A 9557-nucleotide genomic window follows, 5' to 3' on the forward strand; every position below is an offset into this window, starting at 1 on the left:
GAACCTTTAAAAGCTTCCTCCAGTGGAACGTCTTAGAGGACATCCCATTTCTGAGACAGAAACATACTTGATCTCCCTTACTCTCCTGCAATTAACTGCTTGTTCCACACATGACAAATGACTCACATTTTCTTTGAGCAGTCAGAAGCAGATTTATGCATTTCCCTTTCTGTTTTCATCCTCTTATCTTGGCTTCCAGGTTAGTTGCCAAAGCTTTGTTTTTGAGAAGAATGATTTGATTTTTCTCTCTCAGGTGTAATCTGGGCCTGGATCACGCCATCCACCACTGTGTCACCATGTACCTGCCCCTGCTGCTGGTCCTCCTGGTCAACCCCATTCTATTCGGAAAGACAGTGACTGCAGGTAAACAGTAGGGAAGCTTTCTGGGTACACGGCCACTGGGAGTGGCCCTATACCTTGGGCTCAGACAGTGACACATTTCTTCCTGGAATTATGGGAAATAGTTGACTTCATTCATCGTCCTTCAGAGACATCAACAGAACGCAGTCACAAAAAGCAAGCAGGTTCAATAAATGAAACGTAAATGTGCAGCCCTCTGCCAGCACAAGTTCTGTGCCATTGTTAGCTCAGCACCAGGACTAATTACTTTTCATTTCAATGCTGGAACCCTCCTGGGTTTGCTGCAGGACTGCCACTGAAGCTCTGTGGAGGTGTGTGAGGAACAGGAGAGGAAAGAGGGAAGGGACTGAATGAACACTGAGGAGGCTCTAGTCCCATAATGCACTTAGCTGATGTCTTTTCTCAGGAAAGAAAACAGGAAGTGGAGCACAGGAAATGAGTCAATGGCAATGGTTAGAAAAGGATAAGAGGAATTGAGTCCTTGACAACATGCTTGGAAAAGGCTTCTGGGCTGCAGCTGGGGACCATCAGTCCAGCCCCTACTTCCTCCTCTAGGAAATGTGTCCTGGAGTGAGCCACCCACCTCCTCATGTTAGCAATGGTGAATCCACACAAGTCTGAAGTATCCTCACTTCTTGCATCCTCAGAGGAAAGAATTCCACTGAGAGGCATAAGGGAAAGTGACAGACTGAGGCATGTTTCAGAGCAAGAGGGAAAGTTTATTAAAAAGCTTTAGAAGAGGAATGAAAGGAAGTAAGTACACTTGGAATATGGCCAAGCAGGTAACTTGAGAGAGTCAAGTGCACTGTTTAGCCCTTGATGTGGGGTCTTTTATGTTGCCATGGTTTCTGGGGTCTTGTATCCCTTCTTCCATTATTATTTTCTTGGAGCAGGCTGTCTTCATGCACAGTGGCCTGCTACCATTTGGGAGGGGCCACATGTGCAGTGTTTCCTGGAGTTGTGTGCATGCTCACCAGCCAAAGTGTTCCTAGAGGAAGGTCATATGCCAGTTAGACTCTTCCATCTTGCCTCATAATGTGCATGCTTGAGCCTACTTTCCCAACCCCTGAGATTTTATGGGGAAGCTGCTGATCAACACTTTCCAGTGTTTCTATTTGGAGACTGCCTTCTGCTGGTACCAGCTGCAACCAATTATTTTAGAGAGACAGTTACCACCTGTTGCCTCACATTCCTGGGGACAGAGACCTTTTCCTGCCATACTCATGTGTCTGACAACCTACTGTAACAATCAAGAGATGCCAGAAATCTCTGAAGGGTATTGGATTTAGAAGAAGAAAGTTTGCTTTAACTGTAAGGTCCTTTGAGTATCATCTGTTGATTGTAGAACTTTTTTTTTTTTTCCTTTCAAAACAGCATCTCATTCTGTTGCCCAGGCTGGAATGCAGTGGCACAGTCATAGCTTATTGCAACTTCCACCTCCTGGGCCCAGTTGATTCTCCCAGCTCAGCCTCCCAAGCAGCTGAGATTACAGGCAGGCACTACCACACCTGGCTAATTTTTGTATATCTTTTTTTTTTTTTTTTTTGTAGACATAGGCTCTAACCATGTTGCTTAGCCTAGTTTCAAACTCCTGGGCTCAAGCAAGCCTCCCCGCTTTATCTCGCAAAGTGCTGGGATTACAGGTTTGTGTCACTGAGCCAGGCCTGATTGTACAAGTTTTTAAAAACATTATTTTAGTCAGGTGCCATGGCTCGTGGCTCTAATCCCAGCACTTTTGGGAGGCCGAGGTGGGTGGCTCACATGAGGTTAGGAGTTTGAGACTACCCTGGACATGGTAAAATGCTGTCTCTACTAAAAACACAAAAATTAGCCAGGCCTGGAGGTGCATGTTTGTAATCCCAGCTACTTGGGAGGCTGACTCACAACAATCGCTTGAACCCTAGAGGCAGAAGTTGCAGTGAGTAAAGCATCCAAGATTGTGCCACTGCACTTTAGCCTGGGCAACAGAGTTAGACTCCGTGTAAAAAAAAAAAAAGTGCCCTATCACTAGTCATAATAATTATTGTATTTCTTTGGACAAACCTCCTTATATGTACATTTAAATATAGTATACTAAATACAGCTTTTTTTCCCCCGCAAAATCTCAGTTATTCAAACTCATCAAATAAAATGAAATCACTTATATACGCTGTTAACAGTGATTGTCTCTGGGTGGAGGGACCATTAGTTATTCATACTTCTCTAAATATATTTCCTAACTTTTCATAAGGGCAAAATTCATTTTCCACATTTTAAAAGGTATGAATTATTTTATAATAGACAAAATGGAACTTTAACAATATAATTTCTGGGACTAGAAAATTCAAATAAATAAATTAATTTTAAAAGCAATAAAAAGAGCCACCATGACACCCCAGCTCAGAGTCTGTTTGAAAATTACCACAGAAATCACACAGACGTTTGCTTGAATCCAGGACGTCCTCATAAACAGTGGCTGACCTGGTTAGAATCAAGTCTTTCCTTTTTTTTTTGAGATGGAGTCTCACTCTGTTGCCTAGGCTGGAATGCACTGGTGCGATCTCGGCTCACTGCAAGCTCCAACTCCCGGGTTCATGGCATTCTCTTGCCCCAGCCTCCCGAGTAGCTGGTACTACAGGCACCTGCCACCACGCCCGGCTCATTTTTTGTATTTTTAGTGGGGATGGGGTTTCACTGTATTGGCCAGGCTGGTCTCAAACTCCTGACCTCGTGATCTGCCCGCCTCGGCCTCCCAAAGTGCTGGGGTTACAGGCATCAGCCACCGTGCCCAGCCAGAAGCAAGTCTTTTTGAAGTGCCACCAGCTCCCTCTAGCAGGAATACTGTTCCAGAACTGCAAGCCTTCTTTAGAAGTTTTCCCAGCTGGTGTCTTGGCTCCAGGAAAGGCAGGTCCACCACACTAACAAAACCAGCTCTCCACCATCCTTGTCAGCCACCCAGACTCTCCTCAAAATCTGGCTGGGTGATCCATGGCCAGTCCTCCCCCATCCTTCAGTTCCTTTACCCACTCTTTGAGCAGCTCATCACACTTGCTCTGAGTAACTCAGACCAAGATTCCCCCAGATTCACCTTAACCCAACTCTGGGAGGAAGATCTGAGTGTCATGCTCTCCCACAGCCCATAGTGCATGTGTTTCAGAAAGACACAACAGTATTGCAGTTGCCTTTTTTTGAGAAAGGATCTCGCTGTTGCCCACAGTGGAGTGCCATGGTGTGAACTCCAAGGTGGTAGTGCTGCATTCCATTGCTGACAAGCACTTAACATGACTGTACTGCCCATTCCCCATGTTGATTGAGCACCCTCTATGTGGCAGGTGTTATCTGGGACGTCGGGTACAGTAAGGTGACTACAACACATTCTTTCTCCACTGAGACTCTCCACTGTAGTGGCAGAGACAGAGAATGAAAAACACAAATAATGATACGATACTCCATCCAGGTAGTGGGAAGTGCCATAAAGAAAAATCAGGGAGGGTTGGTTTTAGAGAGGGTGTCCCAGAGTCTCCCTGAGCATGAGGTAACATTAGAATTGAGACCCAAATGAAGTGTAGGAGCCACAAGAAAATCAGAAGAGCCTTACAGACAGAAAAATAGAGTTACAAAGGCACAGTGGCAGGACCAAGCCTGGAGTGGGAGAGAAGCAGTGTGCCTAAGCGTGTAAGGAAACAGAGAGGGACTCAGAGGAAGCTGTGATTGTCAGCAAAGCCCATGGGTGGAGGGCTTTGGAGGCTCTTTGTGGGCTTTTTGGAGTCATTTGCCCCATCTGTGGTTGGAAAGGCCACCCTCCATGATGTCTTCCACCTCTGTATTCCCCACACACAGCTTGCAACCTGAGATGGAGCAAGTATTCTAGTATATTTGGGGATTGGAAGAATAATTCTGACAGTGGTTTCAAAGGGTCTCAAAGAAAGATGTATTGCTGGAATGACGACCAATGCCCAAGATTATTCTTTTTATGGGATTCACATTAGCTCTCACACTGCTGACTGATGCTCACATTTTTCTCCCCTTTGTTCTGTGTCCTTTTTAAACCATGTCATATTCTGGAAGAACAACATGGGGGAATTGATTAATAACCAAAACAAGACTGAAGGAAAATGATAGTGAAATAGAAAGCCAGCTAGAATTAGCCCCAGATAACTACTGAAAATGGATTGGTAGTTTGGCTTTGAGCTTCCTAGCTGGGGGGTAAAGAGAAAAATGTGACCAGTTACATGATTCTTAATTATTTTCAAGAAAATACTGCATGTGGGAGCAAAACCATCCTGAAATGCACACTTGATAAAAATGTCTCATGAAGGAAATACTGAGCACATCAGGACAAATACATTCTTGTATTTATAAAAATATTATTTGTCACTTTACTGTCTTATGTAGGGGCATGATCAGAATGAGCTCAATTTGGCAAAGGGTTACCAGGAATGTAGTAGTGTGTATTTAATTTGGGCTGGATGTGTCTTCAAATTGGGCCTTGAGATACAGTTTTCCATAAGTAGACTTAGACGCTGATGGGGAGGAGCTGCTTGCTATAAACATGTGACATTGCCCCTGAAAAGACAATTGGGAAGTGTAGTTTTTCACATTTGTGGTCACTATCCCTTCCAGCACTTCCTGGAGTTCAGTGTAGGTAGCTAGCCAACCATAGGGTCCGTGTTGCCCGAGTTACCATCCCTAGTAGAAGCTGCACCAGCTGTCACAAGAGTGCTGTCTGCTTCTAAATTAGAGAGTACAAGTCCTGGATCTCTGAAACTTTCCTAAACCAACCGTTTTGTTGCCTGCACATCTGTGCCACGACCAGCCATTAACTGGCCTAGACAATTCTGTAGGACTTGTTTTGTCCATCGTAATTATTTAATAAAATGTAGATCGAAAGATGGTTAGGTTTTTGTGTTTTTTTCATAGATGAAATGAATGGTGGGATTTTGACCAAAGTTGGCATATGAAAGTCAGTGCAGTGAGTGTTGAGCACATTTTCTAAAGCTGAGGACCAACCGGCAAGGACATGGACACATAATTTTTGTCTTTTCCCCTTCAGGTTCTGATGCCAGCACATTTGAAATCCATACTGCAAGCGAATCCTGCAATAAAAATAAGGGTGACCCTGCTTGCCAAACCCACAGAGACCTGTAAAGTGGATGTGCCAAGGGCCCAGCTCCCATATTCCTGACTCTTCTATTGTCATCCTTTAGAACTTTGTTCTCACTTTTTCATCCCTGCACTGCCAAAGTGCAGCAGGCCCTCAACCGTGCCCTCATCACCAGTTAGAGGTTTTTCTCAAAGAGCTTTTAGGATAAGAGAAATGATTCATGCACATGCATGTGGCGATGGAAGAGCCCCCTCCAGACCACTCTGCTGCTTCTCTAGCCTATTGTCACTAGGAAGTTTTCTGAGGCTCGCTATAAAGCTAAGTGCAAGATCTATGTCCTTGGGAAAATAGTTAAAAAAAATAAGGTAATTGTGACTGAGCTCTTGGCCTCACTTGGATGCTGTCTTAACAACACTTCTATCCAAAGAAAATATGTGCACAGCTTAATGAAAAGCATGAGTTTTGAGAAATGTGTCATTCCGTGATATATAATGTTGGGTAAATACCATACAGCGTATTTACACAAACCTAGATGGTACAGTCTACAGCACAACTAGGCTAGATGGTACAGCCTGTTGCTCCTAGGCTGCAAACCAGACTGTAATGAATGAAACGTGACTATACTGAATACTGTCAGCAACTGTAACACAATGGTATTTGTATATCTAAACATAGAAAAGGTGCAGTAAATGTGTTTTCTAGAGCAAATGTCCTCGACTAACCTTACTGACATCGCCAAACAGCAGCTAGGTAGAGAAGCAGCAGAATAAAAGGGAAACCAGGGCGCCAGTGGAGCAACGGCACAGGCTGTCCTGCTAACACCCAGTAGAGGGCAAAGAAGGGAGTGTGAAGGGTTTTTTTTTTTTGAGGCAAGGCTGGAATGCAGTGGTGAGATCTCAGCTCACTGCAACTTCTGCCTCCCAGTTTCAAGCTGTTCACCTGCCTCAACCTCCCAAGTAGCTGGGACTACAGGTGTGCACCACCATGCCTGGCTACTTTTTGTATTTTTAGTACAGAAGAGTTTTTGCCATGTTGGTCAGGCTGGTCTCAAACTCCTGATCTCAGGTGATCTGCCCACCTTGACCTCCCAAAGTGCTGGGATTACACATGTGAGCCACCATGCTCAGCTGGGAGCATGTCTTTCATCACAAATTTAGCCTTTTGGTCCCAATGCTGTCCTGAATAACAACATAGTCTAAGGAATACTTGGAACCTGATTAATGTCCAGAAAATTGCGTGTGTTCCCAACTTTCCATCAGTTAAGATATATGACAGGATTTCAAAAATCCATGAAAAAATGGAATAAAAAAATGGAAATAAAGAATAGAAACTTTGTTTCTCAACATAAGCTCATCAAGTTCAACACACTTTGTAAACAATGACAGCAGCCATTTAATCCAACCCTAAAGAACTGAAGGTCCTGGGCACTTAACCATATCAATGCAGTCTTTTTTTATACTAACAACTGGAAAAAAAAATACAAAAAGGATGCCCCTTAAAGATTAAGAAACAAAAGAAGTCAGAAGGAGCCAAATCAGGACTGTAAGGTGGATGTATAAAACCAAAGTGTGCTCTGACCACCTTGGACAAATGTCATCAGGACCTCCTGAGGCTGCCATGGGCATCCACCCTCAACCTTGGCAAAATAAACCTTCTGAATTAACTGAGACTGAGGCCTGTCTCAGATATTTGGGCTCTCAGATCCTTCCCAGGGAATCACCCATAAAAGCCTCTGCACCCCCAGCCATTTGCTTTGCCCTAGTGTGGAACAAGCAAGATTAGAGGGAAATGACTATGACTCACCTGCACAGTGAAACCTTAGACTAAGAGTAAGCCATGTCTTCGCCTCCCAGAATCTACTGCCTCCTTCGTAGAATGCAGATGGAAATCAACATCCATTAACTAATTACATTATTAGAAGAGTATAACGTACAGAGCAAATGTCAGTAAATCTTTGCCACATGTTAGTCTGCACTGTGCAGACATCCATGCACTAAGTTGCCCCATCCTGTAACTTTAGGTTCTTCAAATTACTCATGGCTAATTTGGGAACCAACCAACCAACCTGCTGATGAGAGAACTTTCATTTGCTTTGACTTTTTCCAGTAGGCAGCCTGAAATAAAATAATGAAAAGGAAACACACTAAAAAACCTACCTTTCAGCCAGAGGCTGCTGTGAACACCACACATCACAGCATTCTGCCCCCTGCTCCCTATCTTTCCCAGCAATCCTGGATAGAGGCATGCAAGGTATTTCCTTCTCAAGAAAATACAGAACTCTGTCTTCAGTCACTGGTGTCAACCTAGGCCCAAGAGCTCCAGAGTCACAGGAAGAAAGCACACCCATCAAGTTCTTCAATATCAAAATAGAGCAATTTATTCATGATGCCAAATATGATCTGTTGATTCTGTCTTGAAACAAATGAGCTGCAGCACACAAGGTGATGTTTTTTTTCCAAAGGGCATGAGGGTGAGGTGGTGGGGGGAATGAAATGGGTTGATGTCATTTGAACAGAATCTGCGAAGTGTGGACAAAGAACATGTCCAGCTGTACATCTGACACACAATAAAAAATGCAGAAGCCAGAATGCAAAACTTCAGTGATTGCCAGAAGGACCATTTCTGCATTTGATAAGAAATACAAGTTGTTTTTTTCAAAACGATGGAAAATAAGGTTAACAAACAGAAAATGAGGAACAAGCGGACGCTTACATTTGACAAAGTGCACTTCACTTGGCTCAATGACCTATTTCTTAAGAAGACAAAAAAGTCATGTCCTACAGTGTCGTGACAGGGTCAGAGAGTTTCACCCTGTAATGTCCTACCCTTCTGGTTCTCCTTCGATAAGGTGTGTCATGTCTGCCTTCAAGGTCAAGTTTAGTCAGTATGACTTAGGCATTCCTCACTGTTTTAAGAGCTGTAAACAACATTGAACAATAACATTCCACTCAGGCTATTCCTTGGTTACAGGGATGGCTCTACTAACATGCCAGCAGCACACAGGGCGAGCAGTGTTGTATAAATGCTGGAGGCTCTGGAAACTGCTGTCCATGGTGGTGTTCTGTTGAGAACTGGCGTAGATGGGGGGTGGGGGGTGCTAGCTGCATTCTCATGCTTGGTTGTGCATATGCAGCCACAGGAAAGATCTCTCCAGGCTCAGCCTAGAGAAGCCAGTGATGGAGCCCGGGGTTCTAGGTCTCCCAGACCAGGCTTCTACCTAACAATTCATCCACACTAAATAAAGCCAACCCTTGGGAGAAACCCTGGCTACTGACCTTCATGTGAAGATTGTCTAGTGAATTGCTTGCAACACACCCCACCATTACTGTCCCACAGTTGTTTCTGGTTTGTCAAGGGTTTAAGTCATGTCGAGATGACAGGCTGACCTCTGACAGCTGATGCTCTGCAGAGATGGATGTATCTTTATTTGGGAGGCATAAAGATGGTGTCATTTGGTCCTTAATTAACCATGCCCTAATACTCAGTGAGTCCCCAGGAGGGGAAGTCATCACCTCATCTGGGGATACTAGCTCCTTCAAAGATGGGTGTGGTGAACCCACTACATCACTATGGCCTGCTTTGCTAACTGTTTTGGAACAGAGCCCAAATAAGATACTCACCTCAGAACGAGACATTTTGGTCTTCTGAGGCTTGAATAATTCACATATCCAAGCAAAGGCTAATCAATGATATAGAATGAACAATGGACTCTGGCTTTTGTAGCGGTTGTGGTGCATTCCAAATTCCATAGGAAGCCCTGGCCCTTGCCTGATGTCTGATTTTTGGCTCTGCAGATGAACGTCACCCTCACAATAACAACACCCTGTCTCACTTCTGGAACACACAAAGCAGACTGCAACATTGCCAGCGAAGCAGCAGCCCCCACAGGCCAGACCAACTTCCTTAGCCCTTCTTCTGCCCACAGGAAAAAAAATGGGAGAAGAGGCCCTTGTGTTTGACACCTTTTCCCCCTTGCTAATTAAAAAAATAAGTCAGTATTGGGTTATGACAATAAGAGGATGAATGTCACCTGATCCAATGAAATGAAGCACTTCAAGGAACACAAAGACTTGTTTTTCTTAAAAAAATAGAAGATTCATTAAAATATATATAT

At 44.0% G+C, this 9557-nt stretch overlaps 1 long non-coding RNA gene across 1 annotated transcript; it reads left to right on the forward strand.

Annotated features, from left to right (window-relative positions):
- Positions 1-255: 255 nt before the first annotated feature.
- LOC108515893 (uncharacterized) lies at positions 256-5874 on the forward strand. The gene is made up of 2 exons (XR_001881667.1): positions 256-363; positions 5393-5874. It is a non-coding gene; the product is annotated as an uncharacterized LOC108515893 (long non-coding RNA).
- Positions 5875-9557: the final 3683 nt, after the last annotated feature.

This window comes from Rhinopithecus bieti, unplaced genomic scaffold (assembly GCF_001698545.2).
Source record: "Rhinopithecus bieti isolate Rb0 unplaced genomic scaffold, ASM169854v2 scaffold_36814, whole genome shotgun sequence".
Taxonomy (NCBI): Eukaryota; Metazoa; Chordata; class Mammalia; order Primates; family Cercopithecidae; genus Rhinopithecus; species Rhinopithecus bieti.